The sequence below is a fragment of the Pseudophryne corroboree genome, unplaced genomic scaffold (genome assembly GCF_028390025.1).
Source record: "Pseudophryne corroboree isolate aPseCor3 unplaced genomic scaffold, aPseCor3.hap2 scaffold_451, whole genome shotgun sequence".
In the NCBI taxonomy this organism is placed as follows: domain Eukaryota; kingdom Metazoa; phylum Chordata; class Amphibia; order Anura; family Myobatrachidae; genus Pseudophryne; species Pseudophryne corroboree.
The window spans coordinates 113564-137331 of record NW_026970073.1 but is presented as its reverse complement, the minus strand read 5'-3'; the positions used below and the strand labels follow the sequence as shown (position 1 = coordinate 137331).

The 23768-nt window shown below is 41.4% G+C and overlaps 13 non-coding genes and 1 pseudogene across 13 annotated transcripts; 5 read left to right on the top strand and 9 right to left on the bottom strand.

The window, feature by feature from the left end:
- Positions 1–16773: 16773 nt before the first annotated feature.
- LOC135026953 (U1 spliceosomal RNA) lies at positions 16774–16915 on the bottom strand (annotated as a pseudogene).
- Positions 16916–17067: 152 nt separating this feature from the next.
- Positions 17068–17231, bottom strand: LOC135026955 (U1 spliceosomal RNA). Its single transcript, XR_010223509.1, has one exon. It is a non-coding gene; the product is annotated as a U1 spliceosomal RNA (small nuclear RNA).
- Positions 17232–17846: 615 nt separating this feature from the next.
- LOC135026950 (U1 spliceosomal RNA) lies at positions 17847–18009 on the bottom strand. The gene has a single exon (XR_010223506.1). It is a non-coding gene; the product is annotated as a U1 spliceosomal RNA (small nuclear RNA).
- A 162-nt stretch (positions 18010–18171) lies between these two features.
- LOC135026917 (U1 spliceosomal RNA) lies at positions 18172–18335 on the bottom strand. Its single transcript, XR_010223478.1, has one exon. It is a non-coding gene; the product is annotated as a U1 spliceosomal RNA (small nuclear RNA).
- Positions 18336–19006: 671 nt separating this feature from the next.
- On the bottom strand, positions 19007–19169 carry LOC135026965 (U1 spliceosomal RNA). The gene has a single exon (XR_010223516.1). It is a non-coding gene; the product is annotated as a U1 spliceosomal RNA (small nuclear RNA).
- Positions 19170–19321: 152 nt separating this feature from the next.
- LOC135026892 (U1 spliceosomal RNA) lies at positions 19322–19485 on the bottom strand. Its single transcript, XR_010223455.1, has one exon. It is a non-coding gene; the product is annotated as a U1 spliceosomal RNA (small nuclear RNA).
- A 671-nt stretch (positions 19486–20156) lies between these two features.
- Positions 20157–20319, bottom strand: LOC135026932 (U1 spliceosomal RNA). The gene has a single exon (XR_010223492.1). It is a non-coding gene; the product is annotated as a U1 spliceosomal RNA (small nuclear RNA).
- Positions 20320–20472: 153 nt separating this feature from the next.
- On the bottom strand, positions 20473–20636 carry LOC135027018 (U1 spliceosomal RNA). Its single transcript, XR_010223560.1, has one exon. It is a non-coding gene; the product is annotated as a U1 spliceosomal RNA (small nuclear RNA).
- Positions 20637–21307: 671 nt separating this feature from the next.
- Positions 21308–21470, bottom strand: LOC135026952 (U1 spliceosomal RNA). Its single transcript, XR_010223508.1, has one exon. It is a non-coding gene; the product is annotated as a U1 spliceosomal RNA (small nuclear RNA).
- Positions 21471–21614: 144 nt separating this feature from the next.
- On the top strand, positions 21615–21730 carry LOC135026990 (U5 spliceosomal RNA). Its single transcript, XR_010223534.1, has one exon. It is a non-coding gene; the product is annotated as a U5 spliceosomal RNA (small nuclear RNA).
- Positions 21731–22000: 270 nt separating this feature from the next.
- LOC135026988 (U5 spliceosomal RNA) lies at positions 22001–22116 on the top strand. The gene has a single exon (XR_010223532.1). It is a non-coding gene; the product is annotated as a U5 spliceosomal RNA (small nuclear RNA).
- Positions 22117–22402: 286 nt separating this feature from the next.
- LOC135026992 (U5 spliceosomal RNA) lies at positions 22403–22518 on the top strand. The gene has a single exon (XR_010223536.1). It is a non-coding gene; the product is annotated as a U5 spliceosomal RNA (small nuclear RNA).
- Positions 22519–22792: 274 nt separating this feature from the next.
- Positions 22793–22908, top strand: LOC135027000 (U5 spliceosomal RNA). The gene has a single exon (XR_010223543.1). It is a non-coding gene; the product is annotated as a U5 spliceosomal RNA (small nuclear RNA).
- A 275-nt stretch (positions 22909–23183) lies between these two features.
- LOC135027008 (U5 spliceosomal RNA) lies at positions 23184–23299 on the top strand. The gene has a single exon (XR_010223551.1). It is a non-coding gene; the product is annotated as a U5 spliceosomal RNA (small nuclear RNA).
- Positions 23300–23768: the final 469 nt, after the last annotated feature.

The following is a 23768-nucleotide window of genomic DNA, read 5'->3' as shown; positions in this document are numbered from 1 at the left end:
TACAAGACAGCTTTTCCTTGCCAATATCTCTCTTTTGCAAAGAGCTGCGCATTGGAAAATTCAGGGCTATGTCGTGTAGATGATGGCCTAACAGGAGGCTTTAAAATTTTCTTTCTAGTGTCCTTCGTTTGGGAGAAAAATGCAAAGGTACAAGACAGCTTTTCCTTGCCAATATCTCTCTTTTGCAAAGAGCTGCGCATTGGAAAATTCAGGGCTATGTCGTGTAGATGATGGCCTAACAGGAGGCTTTAAAATGTTCTTTCTAGTGACCTTCGTTTGGGAGAAAAATGCAAAGGTACAAGACAGCTTTTCCTTGCCAATATCTCTCTTTTGCAAAGAGCTGCGCATTGGAAAATTCAGGGCTATGTCGTGTAGATGATGGCCTAACGGGAGGCTTTAAAATTTTCATTCTAGTGTCTTTCGTTTGGGAGAAAAATGCAAAAGTACAATGCTGCTTTTCCTTGCCGATATCTCTCTTTTGCAAAGAGATTGGCATTGGAAAATGCAGGGCTATAACGTGTAGATGAAGCACTAACAGGAGGCTTAAAAATTTTCATTCTAGTGTCCTTCGTTTGGGAGAAAAATGCAAAGGTACAATACAGCTTTTAATTGCCAATATCTCTCTTTTGCAAAGAGATAGGCATTGGAAAATTCAGGGCTATAACGTGTAGATGAAGCACTAACAGGAGGCTTTAAAATTTTCATTCTAGTGTCTTTCGTTTGGGAGAAAAATGCAAAGGTACAATACAGCTTTTCCTTGCCAATATCTCTCTTTTGCAAAGAGCTAGGCATTGGAAAATTCAGGGCTATACCGTGTAGATGAAGCACTAACAGGAGGCTTTTAAATTTTCATTCTAGTGTCCTTCGTTTGGTAGAAAAATGCAAAGGTACAATACAGCTTTTCCTTGCCGATATCTCTCTTTTGCAAAGAGATAGGCATTGGAAAATTCAGGGCTATAACGTGTAGATGAAGCACTAACAGGAGGCTTTAAAATTTTCATTCTAGTGTCCTTCGTTTGGGAGAAAAATGCAAAGGTACAAGACAGCTTTTCCTTGCCAATATCTCTCTTTTGCAAAGAGCTGCGCATTGGAAAACTCAGGGATATGTCGTGTAGATGATGGCCTAACAGGAGGCTTTAAAATTTTCTTTCTAGTGTCCTTCGTTTGGGAGAAAAATGCAAAGGTACAAGACAGCTTTTCCTTGCCAATATCTCTCTATTGCAAAGAGCTACGCATTGGAAAATTCAGGGCTATGTCGTGTAGATGATGGCCTAACAGGAGGCTTTAAAATTTTCTTTCTAGTGTCCTTCGTTTGGGAGAAAAATGCAAAGGTACAAGACAGCTTTTCCTTGCCAATATCTCTCTTTTGCAAAGAGCTGCGCATTGGAAAATTCAGGGCTATGTCGTGTAGATGATGGCCTAACAGGAGGCTTTAAAATTTTCTTTCTAGTGTCCTTCGTTTGGGAGAAAAATGCAAAGGTACAAGACAGCTTTTCCTTGCCAATATCTCTATTTTGCAAAGAGCTACGCATTGGAAAATTCAGGGCTATGTCATGTAGATGATGGCCTAACAGGAGGCTTTAAAATTTTCTTTCTAGTGACCTTCGTTTGGGAGAAAAATGCAAAGGTACAAGACAGCTTTTCCTTGCCAATATCTCTCTTTTGCAAAAGAGCTGCGCATTCGAAAATTCAGGGCTATGTCGTGTAGATGATGGCCTAACAGGAGGCTTTAAAATGTTCTTTCTAGTGTCCTTCGTTTGGGAGAAAAATGCAATGGTACAAGACAGCTTTTCCTTGCCAATATCTCTCTTTTGCAAAGAGCTGCGCATTGGAAAATTCAGGGCTATGTCGTGTAGATGATGGCCTAACAGGAGGCTTTAAAATTTTCTTTCTAGTGTCCTTCGTTTGGGAGAAAAATGCAAAGGTACAAGACAGCTTTTCCTTGCCAATATCTCTCTTTTGCAAAGAGCTACGCATTGGAAAATTCAGGGCTATGTCGTGTAGATGATGGCCTAACAGGTGGCTTTAAAATTTTCTTTCTAGTGTCCTTCGTTTGGGAGAAAAATGCAATGGTACAAGACAGCTTTTCCTTGCCAATATATCTCTTTTGCAAAGAGCTGCGCATTGGAAAATTCAGGGCTATGTCGTGTAGATGATGGCCTAACAGGAGGCTTTAAAATTTTCTTTCTAGTGTCCTTCGTTTGGGAGAAAAATGCAAAGGTACAAGACAGCTTTTACTTGCCAATATCTCTCTTTTGCAAAGAGCTACGGATTGGAAAATTCAGGGCTATGTCGTGTAGATGATGGCCTAACAGGAGGCTTTAAAATTTTCTTTCTAGTGTCCTTCGTTTGGGAGAAAAAATGCAAAGGTACAAGACAGCTTTTCCTTGCCAATATCTCTCTTTTGCAAAGAGCTACGCATTGGAAAATTCAGGGCTATGTCGTGTAGATGATGGCCTAACAGGAGGCTTTAAAATTTTCTTTCTAGTGTCCTTCGTTTGGGAGAAAAATGCAAAGGTACAAGACAGCTTTTCCTTGCCAATATCTCTCTTTTGCAAAGAGCTGCGCATTGGAAAATTCAGGGCTATGTCGTGTAGATGATGGCCTAACAGGAGGCTTTAAAATGTTCTTTCTAGTGTCCTTCGTTTGGGAGAAAAATGCAATGGTACAAGACAGCTTTTCCTTGCCAATATCTCTCTTTTGCAAAGAGCTGCGCATTGGAAAATTCAGGACTATGTCGTGTAGATGATGGCCTAACAGGAGGCTTTAAAATTTTCTTTCTAGTGTCCTTCGTTTGGGAGAAAAATGCAAAGGTACAAGACAGCTTTTCCTTGCCAATATCTCTATTTTGCAAAGAGCTACTCATTGGAAAATTCAGGGCTATGTCGTGTAGATGATGGCCTAACAGGAGGCTTTAAAATTTTCTTTCTAGTGACCTTCGTTTGGGAGAAAAATGCAAAGGTACAAGACAGCTTTTCCTTGCCAATATCTCTCTTTTGCAAAGAGCTGCGCATTCGAAAATTCAGGGCTATGTCGTGTAGATGATGGCCTAACAGGAGGCTTTAAAATGTTCTTTCTAGTGTCCTTCGTTTGGGAGAAAAATGCAAAGGTACAAGACAGCTTTTCCTTGCCAATATCTCTCTTTTGCAAAGAGCTGCGCATTCGAAAATTCAGGGCTATGTCGTGTAGATGATGGCCTAACAGGAGGCTTTAAAATGTTCTTTCTAGTGTCCTTCGTTTGGGAGAAAAATGCAATGGTACAAGACAGCTTTTCCTTGCCAATATATCTCTTTTGCAAAGAGCTGCGCATTGGAAAATTCAGGGCTATGTCGTGTAGATGATGGCCTAACAGGAGGCTTTAAAATGTTCTTTCTAGTGTCCTTCGTTTGGGAGAAAACTGCAATGGTACAAGACAGCTTTTCCTTGCCAATATCTCTCTTTTGCAAAGAGCTGCGCATTGGAAAATTCAGGGCTATGTCGTGTAGATGATGGCCTAACAGGAGGCTTTAAAATTTTCATTCTAGTGTCCTTCGTTTGGGAGAAAAATGCAAAGGTACAATACAGCTTTTCCTTGCCAATATCTCTCTTTTGCAAAGAGCTAGGCATTGGAAAATTCAGGGCTATACCGTGTAGATGAAGCACTAAACAGGAGGCTTTTAAATTTTCATTCTAGTGTCCTTCGTTTGGGAGAAAAATGCAAAGGTACAATACAGCTTTTCCTTGCCGATATCTCTCTTTTGCAAAGAGATAGGCATTGGAAAATTCAGGGCTATAACGTGTAGATGAAGCACTAACAGGAGGCTTTAAAATTTTCATTCTAGTGTCTTTCGTTTGGGAGAAAAATGCAAAGGTACAATACAGTTTTTCCTTGCCGATATCTCTCTTTTGCAAAGAGATAGGCATTGGAAAATTCAGGGCTATAACGTGTAGATGAAGCACTAACAGGAGGCTTTAACATTTTCATTCTAGTGTCTTTCGTTTGGGAGAAAACTGCAAAGGTACAATACAGCTTTTCCTTGCCGATATCTCTCTTTTGCAAAGAGATAGGCATTGGAAAATTCAGGGCTATAACGTGTAGATGAAGCACTAATAGGAGGCTTTAAAATTTTCATTCTAGTGTCCTTCGTTTGGGAGAAAAATGCAAAGGTACAATACAGCTTTTCCTTGCCGATATCTCTCTTTTGCAAAGAGATAGGCATTGGAAAATTCAGGGCTATAACGTGTAGATGAAGCACTAACAGGAGGCTTTAAAATTTTCATTCTAGTGTATTTCGTTTGGGAGAAAAATGCAAAGGTACAATACCGCTTTTCCTTGCCGATATCTCTCTTTTGCAAAGAGCTAGGCATTGGAAAATTCAGGGCTATAACGTGTAGATGAAGCACTAATAGGAGGCTTCAAAATTTTCAATCTAGTGTCCTTCGTTTGGGAGAAAAATGCAAAGGTACAATACAGCTTTTCCTTGCCAATATATTTCTTTTGCAAAGAGCTAGGCATTGGAAAATTCAGGGCTATAACGTGTAGATGAAGCACTAACAAGAGGCTTTAAAATTTTCATTCTAGTGTCTTTCGTTTGGGAGAAAAATGCAAAAGTACAATGCTGCTTTTCCTTGCCGATATCTCTCTTTTGCAAAGAGATAAGCATTGGAAAATTCAGGGCTATAACGTGTAGATGAAGCACTAACAGGAGGCTTTAAAATTTTCATTCTAGTGTCTTTCGTTTGGGAGAAAAATGCAAAGGTACAATACAGCTTTTCCTTGCCGATATCTCTCTTTTGCAAAGAGCTAGGCATTGGAAAATTCAGGGCTATAACGTGTAGATGAAGCACTAACAGGAGGCTTTAAAATTTTCATTCTAGTGTCTTTCGTTTGGGAGAAAAATGCAAAGGTACAATACAGTTTTTCCTTGCCGATATCTCTCTTTTGCAAAGAGATAGGCATTGGAAAATTCAGGGCTATAACGTGTAGATGAAGCACTAATAGGAGGCTTTAAAATTTTCATTCTAGTGTCCTTCGTTTGGGAGAAAAATGCAAAGGTACAATACAGCTTTTCCTTGCCGATATCTCTCTTTTGCAAAGAGATAGGCATTGGAAAATTCAGGGCTATAACGTGTAGATGAAGCACTAACAGGAGGCTTTAAAATTTTCATTCTAGTGTATTTCGTTTGGGAGAAAAATGCAAAGGTACAATACAGCTTTTCCTTGCCGATATCTCTCTTTTGCAAAGAGCTAGGCATTGGAAAATTCAGGGCTATAACGTGTAGATGAAGCACTAATAGGAGGCTTTAAAATTTTCAATCTAGTGTCCTTCGTTTGGGAGAAAAATGCAAAGGTACAATACAGCTTTTCCTTGCCAATATCTTTCTTTTGCAAAGAGCTAGGCATTGGAAAATTCAGGGCTATAACGTGTAAATGAAGCACTAACAGGAGGCTTTAAAATTTTCATTCTAGTGTCTTTCGTTTGGGAGAAAAATGCAAAAGTACAATGCTGCTTTTCCTTGCCGATATCTCTCTTTTGCAAAGAGATAGGCATTGGAAAATTCAGAGCTATAACGTGTAGATGAAGCACTAACAGGAGGCTTTAAAATTTTCATTCTAGTGTCTTTCGTTTGGGAGAAAACTGCAAAGGTACAATACAGCTTTTCCTTGCCGATATCTCTCTTTTGCAAAGAGATAGGCATTGGAAAATTCAGGGCTATAACGTGTAGATGAAGCACTAATAGGAGGCTTTAAAATTTTCATTCTATTGTCCTTCGTTTGGGAGAAAAATGCAAAGGTACAATACAGCTTTTCCTTGCCGATATCTCTCTTTTGCAAAGAGATAGGCATTGGAAAATTCAGGACTATAACGTGTAGATGAAGCACTAACAGGAGGCTTTAAAATTTTCATTCTAGTGTATTTCGTTTGGGAGAAAAATGCAAAGGTACAATACAGCATTTCCTTGCCGATATCTCTCTTTTGCAAAGAGATAGGCATTGGAAAATTCAGGGCTATAACGTGTAGATGAAGCACTAACAGGAGGCTTTAAAATTTTCATTCTAGTGTCCTTCGTTTGGGAGAAAACTGCAAAGGTACAATACAGCTTTTCCTTGCCGATATCTCTCTTTTGCAAAGAGATAGGCATTGGAAAATTCAGGGCTATAACGTGTAGATGAAGCACTAATAGGAGGCTTTAACATTTTCATTCTAGTGTCCTTCGTTTGGGAGAAAAATGCAAAGGTACAATACAGCTTTTCCTTGCCGATATCTCTCTTTTGCAAAGAGATAGGCATTGGAAAATTCAGGACTATAACGTGTAGATGAAGCACTAACAGGAGGCTTTAAAATTTTCATTCTAGTGTATTTCGTTTGGGAGAAAAATGCAAAGGTACAATACCGCTTTTCCTTGCCGATATCTCTCTTTTGCAAAGAGCTAGGCATTGGAAAATTCAGGGCTATAACGTGTAGATGAAGCACTAATAGGAGGCTTTAAAATTTTCAATCTAGTGTCCTTCGTTTGGGAGAAAAATGCAAAGGTACAATATAGCTTTTCCTTGCCAATATCTCTCTTTTGCAAAGAGCTAGGCATTGGAAAATTCAGGGCTATAACGTGTAGATGAAGCACTAACAGGAGGCTTTAAAATTTTCATTCTAGTGTCTTTCGTTTGGGAGAAAAATGCAAAAGTACAATGCTGCTTTTCCTTGCCGATATCTCTCTTTTGCAAAGAGATAAGCATTGGAAAATTCAGGGCTATAACGTGTAGATGAAGCACTAACAGGAGGCTTTTAAATTTTCATTCTAGTGTCTTTCGTTTGGGAGAAAAATGCAAAGGTACAATACAGCTTTTCCTTGCCAATATCTCTCTTTTGCAAAGAGCTAGGCATTGGAAAATGCAGGGCTATAACGTGTAGATGAAGCACTAACAGGAGGCTTTACAATTGTCATTCTAGTGTCTTTCGTTTGGGAGAAAAATGCAAAGGTACAATGCTACTTTTCCTTGCCGATATCTCTCTTTTGCAAAGAGATAGGCATTGGAAAATGCAGGGCTATAACGTGTAGATGAAGCACTAACAGGAGGCTTTAAAATTTTCATTCTAGTGTCTTTCGTTTGGGAGAAAAATGCAAAGGTACAATACAGTTTTTCCTTGCCGATATCTCTCTTTTGCAAAGAGATAGGCATTGGAAAATTCAGGGCTATAACGTGTAGATGAAGCACTAACAGGAGGCTTTAAAATTTTCATTCTAGTGTCCTTCGTTTGGGAGAAAAATGCAAAGGTACAATACAGCTTTTCCTTGCCAATATCTCTCTTTTGCAAAGAGCTAGGCATTGGAAAATTCAGGGCTATACCGTGTAGATGAAGCACTAACAGGAGGCTTTTAAATTTTCATTCTAGTGTCCTTCGTTTGGTAGAAAAATGCAAAGGTACAATACAGCTTTTCCTTGCCGATATCTCTCTTTTGCAAAGAGATAGGCATTGGAAAATTCAGGGCTATAACGTGTAGATGAAGCACTAACAGGAGGCTTTAAAATTTTCATTCTAGTGTCTTTCGTTTGGGAGAAAAATGCAAAGGTACAATACAGCTTTTCCTTGCCGATATCTCTCTTTTGCAAAGAGATAGGCATTGGAAAATTCAGGGCTATGTCGTGTAGATGAAGCACTAACAGGAGGCTTTAAAATTTTCATTCTAGTGTCCTTCGTTTGGGAGAAAAATGCAAAGGTACAATACAGCTTTTCCTTGCCGATATCTCTCTTTTGCAAAGAGATAGGCATTGGAAAATTCAGGGCTATAACGTGTAGATGAAGCACTAATAGGAGGCTTTAAAATTTTCATTCTAGTGTCCTTCGTTTGGGAGAAAAATGCAAAGGTACAATAAAGCTTTTCCTTGCCGATATCTCTGTTTTGCAAAGAGATAGGCATTGGAAAATTCAGGGCTATAACGTGTAGATGAAGCACTAACAGGAGGCTTTAAAATTTTCATTCTAGTGTCTTTCGTTTGGGAGAAAAATGCAAAGGTACAATACAGCTTTTCCTTGCCGATATCTCTCTTTTGCAAAGAGCTAGGCTTTGGAAAATTCAGGGCTATAACGTGTAGATGAAGCACTAACAGTAGGCTTTAAAATTTTCATTCTAGTGTCTTTAGTTTGGGAGAAAAATGCAAAGGTACAATACAGCTTTTCCTTGCCAATATCTCTCTTTTGCAAAGAGCTAGGCATTGGAAAATTCAGGGCTATACCGTGTAGATGAAGCACTAACAGGAGGCTTTTAAATTTTCATTCTAGTGTCCTTCGTTTGGTAGAAAAATGCAAAGGTACATTACAGCTTTTCCTTGCCGATATCTCTCTTTTGCAAAGAGATAGGCATTGGAAAATTCAGGGCTATAACGTGTAGATGAAGCACTAACAGGAGGCTTTAAAATGTTCATTCTAGTGTCTTTCGTTTGGGAGAAAAATGCAAAGGTACAATACAGCTTTTCCTTGCCGATATCTCTCTTTTGCAAAGAGATAGGCATTGGAAAATTCTGGGCTATAACGTGTAGATGAAGCACTAACAGGAGGCTTTAAAATTTTCATTCTAGTGTCTTTCGTTTGGGAGAAAACTGCAAAGGTACAATACAGCTTTTCCTTGCCGATATCTCTCTTTTGCAAAGAGATAGGCATTGGAAAATTCTGGGCTATAACGTGTAGATGAAGCACTAACAGGAGGCTTTAAAATTTTCATTCTAGTGTCCTTCGTTTGGGAGAAAAATGCAAAGGTACAATACCGCTTTTCCTTGCCGATATCTCTCTTTTGCAAAGAGCTAGGCATTGGAAAATTCAGGGCTATAACGTGTAGATGAAGCACTAATAGGAGGCTTTAAAATTTTCAATCTAGTGTCCTTCGTTTGGGAGAAAAATGCAAAGGTACAATATAGCTTTTCCTTGCCAATATCTCTCTTTTGCAAAGAGCTAGGCATTGGAAAATGCAGGGCTATAACGTGTAGATGAAGCACTAACAGGAGGCTTTAAAATTTTCATTCTAGTGTCTTTCGTTTGGGAGAAAAATGCAAAGGTACAATACAGTTTTTCCTTGCCGATATCTCTCTTTTGCAAAGAGATAGGCATTGGAAAATTCAGGGCTATAACGTGTAGATGAAGCACTAACAGGAGGCTTTAAAATTTTCATTCTAGTGTCCTTCGTTTGGGAGAAAAATGCAAAGGTACAATACAGCTTTTCCTTGCCAATATCTCTCTTTTGCAAAGAGCTAGGCATTGGAAAATTCAGGGCTATACCGTGTAGATGAAGCACTAACAGGAGGCTTTTAAATTTTCATTCTAGTGTCCTTCGTTTGGTAGAAAAATGCAAAGGTACAATACAGCTTTTCCTTGCCGATATCTCTCTTTTGCAAAGAGATAGGCATTGGAAAATTCAGGGCTATAACGTGTAGATGAAGCACTAACAGGAGGCTTTAAAATTTTCATTCTAGTGTCTTTCGTTTGGGAGAAAAATGCAAAGGTACAATACAGCTTTTCCTTGCCGATATCTCTCTTTTGCAAAGAGATAGGCATTGGAAAATTCTGGGCTATAACGTGTAGATGAAGCACTAACAGGAGGCTTTAAAATTTTCATTCTAGTGTCTTTCGTTTGGGAGAAAAATGCAAAGGTACAATACAGCTTTTCCTTGCCGATATCTCTCTTTTGCAAAGAGATAGGCATTGGAAAATTCTGGGCTATAACGTGTAGATGAAGCACTAACAGGAGGCTTTAAAATTTTCATTCTAGTGTCCTTCGTTTGGGAGAAAAATGCAAAGATACAATACAGCTTTTCCTTGCCGATATCTCTCTTTTGCAAAGAGATAGGCATTGGAAAATTCAGGGCTATAACGTGTAGATGAAGCACTAATAGGAGGCTTTAAAATTTTCTTTCTAGTGTCCTTCGTTTGGGAGAAAAATGCAAAGGTACAATAAAGCTTTTCCTTGCCGATATCTCTGTTTTGCAAAGAGATAGGCATTGGAAAATTCAGGGCTATAACGTGTAGATGAAGCACTAACAGGAGGCTTTAAAATTTTCATTCTAGTGTCTTTCGTTTGGGAGAAAAATGCAAAGGTACAATACAGCTTTTCCTTGCCGATATCTCTCTTTTGCAAAGAGCTAGGCTTTGGAAAATTCAGGGCTATAACGTGTAGATGAAGCACTAACAGTAGGCTTTAAAATTTTCATTCTAGTGTCTTTAGTTTGGGAGAAAAATGCAAAGGTACAATACAGCTTTTCCTTGCCAATATCTCTCTTTTGCAAAGAGCTAGGCATTGGAAAATTCAGGGCTATACCGTGTAGATGAAGCACTAACAGGAGGCTTTTAAATTTTCATTCTAGTGTCCTTCGTTTGGTAGAAAAATGCAAAGGTACAATACAGCTTTTCCTTGCCGATATCTCTCTTTTGCAAAGAGATAGGCATTGGAAAATTCAGGGCTATAACGTGTAGACGAAGCACTAACAGGAGGCTTTAAAATTTTCATTCTAGTGTCTTTCGTTTGGGAGAAAAATGCAAAGGTACAATACAGCTTTTCCTTGCCGATATCTCTCTTTTGCAAAGAGATAGGCATTGGAAAATTCAGGGCTATAACGTGTAGATGAAGCACTAATAGGAGGCTTTAAAATTTTCATTCTAGTGTCCTTCGTTTGGGAGAAAAATGCAAAGGTACAATACAGCTTTTCCTTGCCGATATCTCTCTTTTGCAAAGAGATAGGCATTGGAAAATTCAGGGCTATAACGTGTAGATGAAGCACTAATAGGAGGCTTTAAAATTTTCATTCTAGTGTCCTTCGTTTGGGAGAAAAATGCAAAGGTACAATAAAGCTTTTCCTTGCCGATATCTCTCTTTTGCAAAGAGATAGGCATTGGAAAATTCAGGGCTATAACGTGTAGATGAAGCACTAACAGGAGGCTTTAAAATTTTCATTCTAGTGTCCTTCGTTTGGGAGAAAAATGCAAAGGTACAATACAGCTTTTCCTTGCCAATATCTCTCTTTTGCAAAGAGCTAGGCATTGGAAAATTCAGGGCTATACCGTGTAGATGAAGCACTAAACAGGAGGCTTTTAAATTTTCATTCTAGTGTCCTTCGTTTGGGAGAAAAATGCAAAGGTACAATACAGCTTTTCCTTGCCGATATCTCTCTTTTGCAAAGAGATAGGCATTGGAAAATTCAGGGCTATAACGTGTAGATGAAGCACTAATAGGAGGCTTTAACATTTTCATTCTAGTGTCCTTCGTTTGGGAGAAAAACGCAAAGGTACAATAAAGCTTTTCCTTGCCGATATCTCTCTTTTGCAAAGAGATAGGCATTGGAAAATTCAGGGCTATAACGTGTAGATGAAGCACTAACAGGAGGCTTTAAAATTTTCATTCTAGTGTCTTTCGTTTGGGAGAAAAATGCAAAGGTACAATACAGCTTTTCCTTGCCGATATCTCTCTTTTGCAAAGAGCTAGGCATTGGAAAATTCAGGGCTATAACGTGTAGATGAAGCACTAACAGTAGGCTTTAACATTTTCATTCTAGTGTCTTTAGTTTGGGAGAAAAATGCAAAGGTACAATACAGCTTTTCCTTGCCAATATCTCTCTTTTGCAAAGAGCTAGGCATTGGAAAATTCAGGGCTATAACGTGTAGATGAAGCACTAACAGGAGGCTTTAAAATTTTCATTCTAGTGTCTTTCGTTTGGGAGAAAAATGCAAAGGTACAATACAGTTTTTCCTTGCCGATATCTCTCTTTTGCAAAGAGATAGGCATTGGAAAATTCAGGGCTATAACGTGTAGATGAAGCACTAACAGGAGGCTTTAAAATTTTCATTCTAGTGTCCTTCGTTTGGGAGAAAAATGCAAAGGTACAATACAGCTTTTCCTTGCCAATATCTCTCTTTTGCAAAGAGCTAGGCATTGGAAAATTCAGGGCTATACCGTGTAGATGAAGCACTAAACAGGAGGCTTTTAAATTTTCATTCTAGTGTCCTTCGTTTGGGAGAAAAATGCAAAGGTACAATACAGCTTTTCCTTGCCGATATCTCTCTTTTTCAAAGAGATAGGCATTGGAAAATTCAGGGCTATAACGTGTAGATGAAGCACTAACAGGAGGCTTTAAAATTTTCATTCTAGTGTCTTTCGTTTGGGAGAAAAATGCAAAGGTACAATACAGTTTTTCCTTGCCGATATCTCTCTTTTGCAAAGAGATAGGCATTGGAAAATTCAGGGCTATAACGTGTAGATGAAGCACTAACAGGAGGCTTTAAAATTTTCATTCTAGTGTCTTTCGTTTGGGAGAAAAATGCAAAGGTACAATACAGCTTTTCCTTGCCAATATCTCTCTTTTGCAAAGAGCTAGGCATTGGAAAATTCAGGGCTATAACGTGTAGATGAAGCACTAACAGGAGGCTTTAAAATTTTCATTCTAGTGTCTTTCGTTTGGGAGAAAAATGCAAAAGTACAATGCAGCTTTTCCTTGCCGATATCTCTCTTTTGCAAAGAGATAGGCATTGGAAAATGCAGGACTATAACGTGTAGATGAAGCACTAACAGTAGGCTTTAAAATTTTCATTCTAGTGTCTTTCGTTTGGGAGAAAAATGCAAAGGTACAATACAGCATTTCCTTGCCGATATCTCTCTTTTGCAAAGAGCTAGGCATTGGAAAATTCAGGGCTATACCGTGTAGATGAAGCACTAACAGGAGGCTTTAAAATTTTCATTATAGTGTCCTTCGTTTGGGAGAAAAATGCAAAGGTACAATACAGCTTTTCCTTGCCAATATCTCTCTTTTGCAAAGAGCTAGGCATTGGAAAATTCAGGGCTATACCGTGTAGATGAAGCACTAACAGGAGGCTTTTAAATTTTCATTCTAGTGTCCTTCGTTTGGGAGAAAAATGCAAAGGTACAATACAGCTTTTCCTTGCCGATATCTCTTTTTTGCAAAGAGATAGGCATTGGAAAATTCAGGGCTATAACGTGTAGATGAAGCACTAACAGGAGGCTTTAAAATTTTCATTCTAGTTTCTTTCGTTTTAGAGAAAAATGCAAAGGTACAATAAAGCTTTTCCTTGCCGATATCTCTCTTTTGCAAAGAGATAGGCATTGGAAAATTCAGGGCTATAACGTGTAGATGAAGCACTAACAGGAGGCTTTAAAATTTTCATTCTAGTGTCTTTCGTTTGGGAGAAAAATGCAAAGGTACAATACAGCTTTTCCTTGCCGATATCTCTCTTTTGCAAAGAGCTAGGCATTGGAAAATTCAGGGCTATAACGTGTAGATGAAGCACTAATAGGAGGCTTTAAAATTTTCAATCTAGTGTCCTTCGTTTGGGAGAAAAATGCAAAGGTACAATACAGCTTTTCCTTGCCAATATCTCTCTTTTGCAAAGAGCTAGGGATTGGAAAATTCAGGGCTATAACGTGTAGATGAAGCACTAACAGGAGGCTTTAAAATTTTCATTCTAGTGTCTTTCGTTTGGGAGAAAAATGCAAAAGTACAATGCTGCTTTTCCTTGCCGATATCTCTCTTTTGCAAAGAGATAGGCATTGGAAACTTCAGGGCTATAACGTGTAGATGAAGCACTAACAGGAGGCTTTAAAATTTTCATTCTAGTGTCTTTCGTTTGGGAGAAAAATGCAAAGGTACAATACAGCTTTTCCTTGCCAATATCTCTCTTTTGCAAAGAGCTAGGCATTGGAAAATGCAGGGCTATAACGTGTAGATGAAGCACTAACAGGAGGCTTTACAATTTTCATTCTAGTGTCTTTCGTTTGGGAGAAAAATGCACAGGTACAATGCAGCTTTTCCTTGCCGATATCTCTCTTTTGCAAAGAGATAGGCATTGGAAAATGCAGGGCTATATCGTGTAGATGAAGCACTAACAGGAGGCTTTAAAATTTTCATTCTAGTGTCTTTCGTTTGGGAGAAAAATGCAAAGGTACAATACAGCATTTCCTTGCCGATATCTCTCTTTTGCAAAGAGATAGGCATTGGAAAATTCAGGGCTATAACGTGTAGATGAAGCACTAACAGGAGGCTTTAAAATTTTCATTCTAGTGTCTTTCGTTTGGGAGAAAAATGCAAAGGTACAATACAGCTTTTCCTTGCCGATATCTCTCTTTTGCAAAGAGATAGGCATTGGAAAATTCAGGGCTAAAACGTGTAGATGAAGCAATAATAGGAGGCTTTAAAATTTTCATTCTAGTGTCCTTCGTTTGGGAGAAAAATGCAAAGGTACAATACAGCTTTTCCTTGCCGATATCTCTCTTTTGCAAAGAGATAGGCATTGGAAAATTCAGGGCTATAACGTGTAGATGAAGCACTAACAGGAGGCTTTAAAATTTTCATTCTAGTGTCTTTCGTTTGGGAGAAAAATGCAAAGGTACAATACAGCTTTTCCTTGCCGATATCTCTCTTTTGCAAAGAGCTAGGCATTGGAAAATTCAGGGCTATAACGTGTAGATGAAGCACTAACAGTAGGCTTTAAAATTTTCATTCTAGTGTCTTTCGTTTGGGAGAAAAATGCAAAGGTACAATACAGCTTTTCCTTGCCAATATCTCTCTTTTGCAAAGAGCTAGGCATTGGAAAATTCAGGGCTATAACGTGTAGATGAAGCACTAACAGGAGGTTTTAAAATTTTCATTCTAGTGTCTTTCGTTTGGGAGAAAAATGCAAAGGTACAATACAGTTTTTCCTTGCCGATATCTCTCTTTTGCAAAGAGATAGGCATTGGAAAATTCAGGGCTATAACGTGTAGATGAAGCACTAACAGGAGGCTTTAAAATTTTCATTCTAGTGTCCTTCGTTTGGGAGAAAAATGCAAAGGTACAATACAGCTTTTCCTTGCCAATATCTCTCTTTTGCAAAGAGCTAGGCATTGGAAAATGCAGGGCTATAACGTGTAGATGAAGCACTAACAGGAGGCTTTACAATTTTCATTCTAGTGTCTTTCGTTTGGGAGAAAAATGCAAAGGTACAATGCAGCTTTTCCTTGCCGATATCTCTCTTTTGCAAAGAGATAGGCATTGGAAAATGCAGGGCTATAACGTGTAGATGAAGCACTAACAGGAGGCTTTAAAATTTTCATTCTAGTGTCTTTCGTTTGGGAGAAAAATGCAAAGGTACAATACAGCATTTCCTTGCCGATATCTCTCTTTTGCAAAGAGATAGGCATTGGAAAATGCAGGGCTATAACGTGTAGATGAAGCACTAACAGGAGGCTTTAAAATTTTCATTCTAGTGTCTTTCGTTTGGGAGAAAAATGCAAAGGTACAATACAGCTTTTCCTTGCCGATATCTCTCTTTTGCAAAGAGATAGGCATTGGAAAATTCAGGGCTATAACGTGTAGATGAAGCACTAACAGGAGGCTTTAAAATTTTCATTCTAATGTCCTTCGTTTGGGAGAAAAATGCAAAGGTACAATACAGCTTTTCCTTGCCGATATCTCTCTTTTGCAAAGAGATAGGCATTGGAAAATTCAGGGCTATAACGTGTAGATGAAGCACTAATAGGAGGCTTTAAAATTGTCATCCTAGTGTCCTTCGTTTGGGAGAAAAATGCAAAGGTACAATACAGCTTTTCCTTGCCGATATCTCTCTTTTGCAAAGAGATAGGCATTGGAAAATTCAGGGCTATAACGTGTAGATGAAGCACTAACAGGAGGCTTTAAAATTTTCATTCTAGTGTCTTTCGTTTGGGAGAAAAATGCAAAGGTACAATACAGCTTTTCCTTGCCGATATCTCTCTTTTGCAAAGAGCTAGGCATTGGAAAATTCAGGGCTATAACGTGTAGATGAAGCACTAACAGTAGGCTTTAAAATTTTCATTCTAGTGTCTTTTGTTTGGGAGAAAAATGCAAAGGTACAATACAGCTTTTCCTTGCCAATATCTCTCTTTTGCAAAGAGCTAGGCATTGGAAAATTCAGGGCTATAACGTGTAGATGAAGCATATCCTACCATCTTTTACTTGTACAACTACTGGAGCTACGTTTGCCATTAATCCAGTGTCCTGTCCATCTTTTGTCCAAAGTGACTCTGGTATCTGAGATGTCATTTCTTCTACTTGGGATGGAGTCCTATTTGTCATAATGGTATGTGACATTAATTTTGATGGGGAATCTAACATGTCTCGCACTTCCTGAGCGTGATTCTCAGGTATGTCCAAGAATACACCTTCAGGAGTACAATAAATGACGCACCCCATTTTACACAGTAAGTCTCTACCCAGGAGATTGGTCGGTGCCGATGCAGCCAGCAAAAAGGAATGCTTGGTATGTAACGGCCCTATTGTAATCTCTGCTGGTTTGCTAACAGGGTAATGCTGGACTACTCCTGTTACTCCTATGGCTGGAATTGTCCTACCAGTGGTTCTCATGCCCACTGTCGAATTTATCACTGATTTGGCCGCCCCTGTGTCTACAAGAAAGTTTAATGATTTACCAGCTACATTGATTGCAATTTTGGGTTCACTCCCAAGGCTTGCAATCAATTTTACTGGCTGCAGATTACAGGTATGGCCACACCCCTGAAGTATTCAAGATGATTTCTTGCAGCAGCTGGGCACTGTAACAGCTCCAGAGCTGCTCTGTAAGGCAAGTAAAAGGGTGTGGGCCCTGCAGCACTACCTGTAGTTCGCATTGTGCGTTGGAAGGCACAAAGTAAGCAGACGGGAGAAGTCAGGATAGTGCGCAAGGGCATAGAAGGGAGCGGCTCAAGAAAAGAGAAGTGGAAACAGGCAGCAAACTAGGCTGGAGAGAGACCTGAGACAAAGAGATCTAAATTATACGAGAGCCGACCAGGGGAAACACAAATTATGCAGTCAAGTGTCCCACATTTGGGGAAATCGCAGGAGCAGCACACCCAGAGTGCAATGGGTGAGCCTTGCCCTGGGAGAAGCACCTTCATGATCATAGTATCTCACCTGGCAGGTAAGTAGGAGTTGGGCTAGAGCTGGGGAGGGTTGCTGCTCGGGTACCCCCCTGTCAAGTGAAGGAGATCCAACTGAGGCAGCACAAGGGAACTCTCGAAAGACGAACAAGGCTAGAGGAAAATCTGAGACAAAGAAATCTGACTTTTACCAGAGCTGACCAGAGGAAAGCACAAACACAGTCCCCCACTACCACAAATAATGCAGTCGAGTTTCCCACATTTGGGGAAATCACAGGGGTCAGCATACCCAAAATGCAATGAATGAACCTCACCCTCGGAGAACAATCTTCATGACCATGGTATCTCCTATGCAAAATAAGTATGATTTGGGATAGGGCTGGGGAGGGCCGCTGCTCAGGCACATCTCTGTCAAGTAAAGGAGATTCAACAGAGGCAGCACAAGGGAACTCCCATCTGGGGACAACAACTGCAGGGAGAACACATATTTTCAGATGAACATGGGAGGGCAGAAGGCTGCCTAATACTGAAGCACCCCCAAACAACAAACCAAATGCAACAACTAGTACAAGCATTCCTGGGGGAAGTTCTGCAGAAGACGGATTTGCATACGGTGATGTCATCCAAGCAGTGGGCCAAAGTTTGCTGGAACCCTCATCTGCATATGAAAAGAGAAAAGGGGTATGCAGGGCATGGCGGCCTTTTGCGGCGCTTGGATGACCCTTAGTTCGCATTAAACACCCCCACCCTCCTTCGGTGTGGGGCTCATGTTGGCTATGCCCCAGCCCCTGAAGCATTCAAGCTGATTTCTTGCAGCAGCTGGGCACTGTAACAGCTCCAGAGCTGCTCTGTACGGCAAGTAAAAGGGTGTGGGCCCTGCAGCACTACCTGTAGTTTGCATTGTGCATTGGAAGGCACTTAAGAAAAGAGAAGTGGAAACAGACAGCAAACTAGGCTGGAGAGAGACCTGAGACAAAGAGATCTGAATTATACGAGAGCCGACCAGGGGAAACACAAATTATGCAGTCAAGTTTCCCACATTTGGGGAAATCGCAGGAGCAGCACACCCAGAGTGCAATGGGTGAGCCTTGCCCTGGGAGAAGCACCTACGTGATCATAGTTTCTCACCTGGCAGGTAAGTAGGAGTTGGGCTAGAGCTGGGGAGGGTCGCTGCTCGAGTACCCCCCTGTCAAGTGAAGGAGATCCAACTGAGGCAGCACAAGGGAATTCTCGAAAGAAGAACAAGGCTAGAGGAAGATCTGAGACAAAGAAATCTGACTTTTACCAGAGCTGACCAGAGCTGACCAGAGGAAAACACAAACACAGTCCCCCACTACCACAAATAATGCTGTCGAGTTTCACACATTTGGGGAAATCACAGGGGTCAGCATACCCAGAATGCAATGAATGAACCTCACACTGGGAGAATAATCTTCATGACCATGGTATCTCCTATGCAAAATAAGTATGATTTGGGATAGGGCTGGGGAGGGCCGTTGCTCAGGCACATCTCTGTCAAGTAAAGGAGATTCAACTGAGGCAGCATAAGGGAACTCTCATCTGGGGACAACAACTGCAGGGAGAACACATATTTTCAGATGAACATGGGAGGGCAGAAGGCTGCCTAATACTGAAGCACCCCCAAACAACAAACCAAATGCAACAACTAGTGCAAGCATTCCTGGGGGAAGGCCTGCAGCAGATGGATTTGCATATGGTGATGTCATCCAAGCAGTGGGTCAAAGTTGGCTTCAACCCTCGTCTGCATATGAAAAGAGAAAAGGGGCGTGCAGGGCATGGCGGCCTTTTGCGGCCCTTGGATGACCCCTAGTTCGCATTAAACACCTCCACCCTCCTTCGGTGTGGGGCTCATGTTGGCTATGCCCCAGCCCCTGAAGCATTCAAGCTGATTTCTTGCAGTAGCTGGGCACTGTAACAGCTCCAGAGCTGCTCTGTACGGCAAGTAAAAGGGTGTGGGCCCTGCAGCACTACCTGTAGTTTGCATTGTGCATTGGAAGGCACAAAGTAAGCAGACGGGAGAAGTAAGGATAGTGCGCAAGGCCATAGAATGGAGCGGCTTAAGAAAAGAGAAGTGGAAACAGACAGCAAACTAGGCTGGAGAGAGACCTGAGACAAAGAGATCTGAAGTATACGAGAGCCGACCAGGGGAAACACAAATTATGCAGTCAAGTTTCCCACATTTGGGGAAATCGCAGGGGCAGCACATCCAGAGTGCAATGGGTGAGCCTTGCCCTGGGAGAAGCACCTTCATGATTATAGTATCTCACCTGGCAGGTAAGTAGAAGTTGGGCTAGAGCTGGGGAGGGTCGCTGCTCGGGCACCCCCCTGTCAAGTGAAGGAGATCCAACTGAGGCAGCACAAGGGAACTCTCGAAAGAAGAACAAGGCTAGAGGAAGAACTGAAACAAAGAAATCTGACTTTTACCAGAGCTGACCAGAGGAAAGCACAAACACAGTCCCCCACTACCACAAATAATGCAGTTGAGTTTCCCACATTTGGGGAAATCACAGGGGTCAGCATACCCAGAATGCAATGAATGAAACTCACCCTGGGAGAACAATCTTCAACACCATGGTCTCTCCTATGCAAAATAAGTATGATTTGGGATAGGGCTGGGGAGGGCCGCTGCTCAGGCACATCTCTGTCAAGTAAAGGAGATTCAACTGAGGCAGCACAAGGGAACTCTCATCTGGGGACAACAACTGCAGGGAGAACACATATTTTCAGATGAACATGGGAGGGCAGAAGGCTGCCTAATACTGAAGCACCCCCAAACAACAAACCAAATGCAACAACTAGTGCAAGCATTCCTGGGGGAAGGCCTGCAGCAGATGGATTTGCATATGGTGATGCCATCCAAGCAGTGGGTCAAAGTTGGCTTCAACCCTCGTCTGCATATGAAAAGAGAAAAGGGGCGTGCAGGGCATGGCGGCCTTTTGCGGCGCTTGGATGACCCCTAGTTCGCATTACACACCTCCACCCTCCTTCGGTGTGGGGCTCATGTTGGCTATGCCCCAGCCCCTGAAGCATTCAAGCTGATTTCTTGCAGCAGCTGGGCACTGTAACTGCTCCAGAGCTGCTCTGTAAGGCAAGTAAAAGGGTGTGGGCCCTGCAGCACTACCTGTAGTTTGCATTGTGCGTTGGAAGGCACGAAGTAAGCAGACGGGAGAAGTCAGGATAGTGCGCAAGGGCATAGAAGGGAGCGGCTCAAGAAAAGAGAAGTGGAAACAGACAGCAAACTAGGCTGGAGAGAGACCTGAGACAAAGAGATCTGAATTATACGAGAGCCGACCAAGGGAAACACAAATTATGCAGTCAAGTTTCCCACATTTGGGGAAATCGCAGGGGCAGCACAACCAGAGTGCAATGGGTGAGCCTTGCCCTGGGAGAAGCACCTTCATGATCATAGTATCTCACCTGGCAGGTAAGTATGAGTTGGGCTAGAGCTGGGGAGGGTCGCTGCTCGGGCACCCCCCCTGTTAAGTGAAAGAGATCCAACTGAGGCAGCACAAGGGAACTCTCGAAAGAAGAACAAGGCTAGAGGAAGATCTGAGATAAAGAAATCTGATTTTTACCAGAGCTGACCAGAGGAAAGCACAAACACAGTCCCCCACTACCACAAATAATGCAGTCGAGTTTCCCACATTTGGGGAAATCACAGGGGTCAGCATACCCAGAATGCAATGAATGAACCTCACCCTGGGAGAACAATCTTCATGACCATGGTATCGCCTATGCAAAATAAGTATGATTTGGGACAGGGCAGGGGAGGGCCGCTGCTCAGGCACATCTCTGTCAAGTAAAGGAGATTCAACTGAGGCAGCACAAGGGAACTCTCATCTGGGGACAACAACTGCAGGGAGAACACATATTTTCAGATGAACATGGGAGGGCAGAAGGCTGCCTAATACTGAAGCACCCCCAAACAACAAACCAAATGCAACAACTAGTGCAAGCATTCCTGGGGGAAGGCCTGCAGCAGATGGATTTGCATATGGTGATGTCATCCAAACAGTGGGTCAAAAATGGCTTCAACCCTCGTCTGCATATGAAAAGAGACAAGGGGCGTGCAGGGCATGGCGGCCTTTTGCGGCGCTTGGATGACCCCTAGTTCGCATTACACACCTCCACCCTCCTTCGGTGTGGGGCTCATGTTGGCTATTCCCCAGCCCCTGAAGCATTCAAGCTGATTTCTTGCAGCAGCTGGGCACTGTAACTGCTCCAGAGACGCTCTGTAAGGCAAGTAAAAGGGTGTGGGTCCTGCAGCACTACCTGTAGTTTGCATTGTGCGTTGGAAGGCACGAAGTAAGCAGACGGGAGAAGTCAGGATAGTGCGCAAGGGCATAGAAGGGAGCGGCTCAAGAAAAGAGAAGTGGAAACAGACAGCAAACTAGGCTGGAGAGAGACCTGAGACAAAGAGATCTGAATTATACAAGAGCCGACCAGGGGAAACACAAATTATGCAGTCAAGTTTCCCACATTTGGGGAAATCGCAGAAGCAGCACACCCAGAGTGCAATGGGTGAGCCTTGCCCTGGGAGAAGCACCTTCATGATCATAGTATCTCACCTGGCAGGTAAGTAGGAGTTGGGCTAGAGCTGGGGAGGGTCGCTGCTCGAGCATCCCCCTGTCAAGTAAAGGAGATTCAACTGAGGCAGCACAAGGGAACTCTCATCTGGGGACAACAACTGCAGGGAGAACACATATTTTCAGATAAAAATCTTGGTCATGCTCTGGTTTCTCTTCAGAACGAACAAATCTTTCGCCTTTTACTAAAGATTTCCGTGGAGAGGAGCAAAACCGAGTTTTATCTCAATTTTTGCATGCCCCATCTTTTTGGGGTTTCTTTTATCGGTTTAAAGATAGAATGAGTGTGCTTTAATGTAAGCTCATTTGCATAGAAATGACAGTAAATGTTTGTTTCTTTTCAAACAGAACTTTCTTGAGCATGCTACTTGCTTGAAAGATCTGGGAGCACATGGAATACAGTACAAACCATGCTTATAGCAAGGAGAAGACAGGTGAGAAATCTGCTTTCTTTCAAATTGGGCGCTCACTTTGATCTGAATGAGGACTGCTGGCACGGCACTCAGGCGACAGGTGGAATCTTGGTCATGCTCTGGTTTCTCTTCAGAACGAACAAATCTTTCGCCTTTTACTAAAGATTTCCGTGGAGAGGAGCAAAACTGAGTTTTATCTCAATTTTTGCATGCCCCATATTATTGGGGTTTCTTTTATCGGATTAAAGACAGAACGAGTGTGCTTTCTTGTTAGCTTTAATGTAAGTTTATTTGCATAACAATGACAATAAATGTCTGTTTCTTTTCAAGCAGAACTTTCTTGACCATACTAATTGCTTGAAAGATCTGGGAGCACGTGGAAAAGAGTACAAACCATGCTTATAGCAAGGGGAAGCCTGGTGAGAAATCTGCTTTCTTTCTTTCAAATTGGGTGCTCACTTTGAGCTGAATGAGGACTGCTGGCATGGCACTCAGGCGACAGGTGGAATCTTGGTCATGCTCTGGTTTCTCTTCAGAACGAACAAATCTTTCGCCTTTTACTAAAGATTTCCGTGGAGAGGAGCAAAACTGAGTTTTATCTCAATTTTTGCATGCCCCGTCTTATTGGGGTTTCTTTTATCAGTTTAAAGATAGAACGAGTGTGCTTTAATGTAAGCTCATTTGCATAGAAATGACAGTAAATGTTAGTTTCTTTTCAAACAGAACTTTCTTGACTATACTAATTGCTTGAAAGATCTGGGAGCACATGGAAAAGAGTACAAACCATGTTTATAGCAAGGGGAAGCCTGGTGAGAAATCTGCTTTCTTTCTTTCAAATTGGGTGCTCACTTTGAGCTGAATGAGGACTGCTGGCATGGCACTCAGGCGACAGGTAGAATCTTGGTCATGCTGTGGTTTCTCTTCAGAACGAACAAATCTTTCGCCTTTTACTAAAGATTTCCGTGGAGAGGAACAAAACGGAGTTTTATCTCAATTTTTGCATGCCCCATCTTATTGGGGTTTTATTTTATCGGTTTAAAGATAGAACGAGTGTGCTTTAATGTAAGCTCATTTGCATAGAAATGACAGTAAATGTTTGTTTCTTTTCAAACAGAACTTTCTTGACCACACTAATTGTTTGAAAGATCTGGGAGCACATGGAAAAGAGTACAAACGATGTTTATAGCAAGGGGAAGCCTGGTGAGAAATCTGCTTTCTTTCATTCAAATTGGGTGCTTACTTTGAGCTGAATGAGAACTGCTGGCATGGCACTCAGGCGACAGGTGGAATCTTGGTCATGCTCTGGTTTCTCTTCAGAACTAACAAATATTTCGCCTTTTATTAAAGATTTCCGTGGAGAGGAGCAAAACTGAGTTTTATCTCAATTTTTGCATGCCCCATATTATTGGGGTTTCTTTTATCAGTTTAAAGACAGAACGAGTGTGCTTTCTTGTTAGCTTTAATGTAAGTTTATTTGCATAACAATGACAGTAAATGTTTGTTTCTTTTCAAACAGAACTTTCTTGACCATGCTACTTGCTTGAAAGATCTGGGAGCACATGGAAAACAGTACAAACCATGCAGTATCACAAGAGCCTTTATTTGATCTTTCATGAAGATAGAGCAGAATTGAGGACACGTCAACAATTTCTGCCAAAGGTGGTTCATCTTTCCACATGGTGCCTTTGGCCACTGACACCTTCGTTGAGTCAAAGTCTCTGGCTGTGGTCAGAACTTTGAAAATTTATGTCACCAGAACGGTACAGATTAGGAAAACAGAGGCTCTGTTTGTCCTGTATGCTCCCAACAGGATTGGGTGTCCTGCTTCCATGCAGACCATTATGCGCTGGATCTGTGGTAAGATTCAGCATGCTCATTCCAC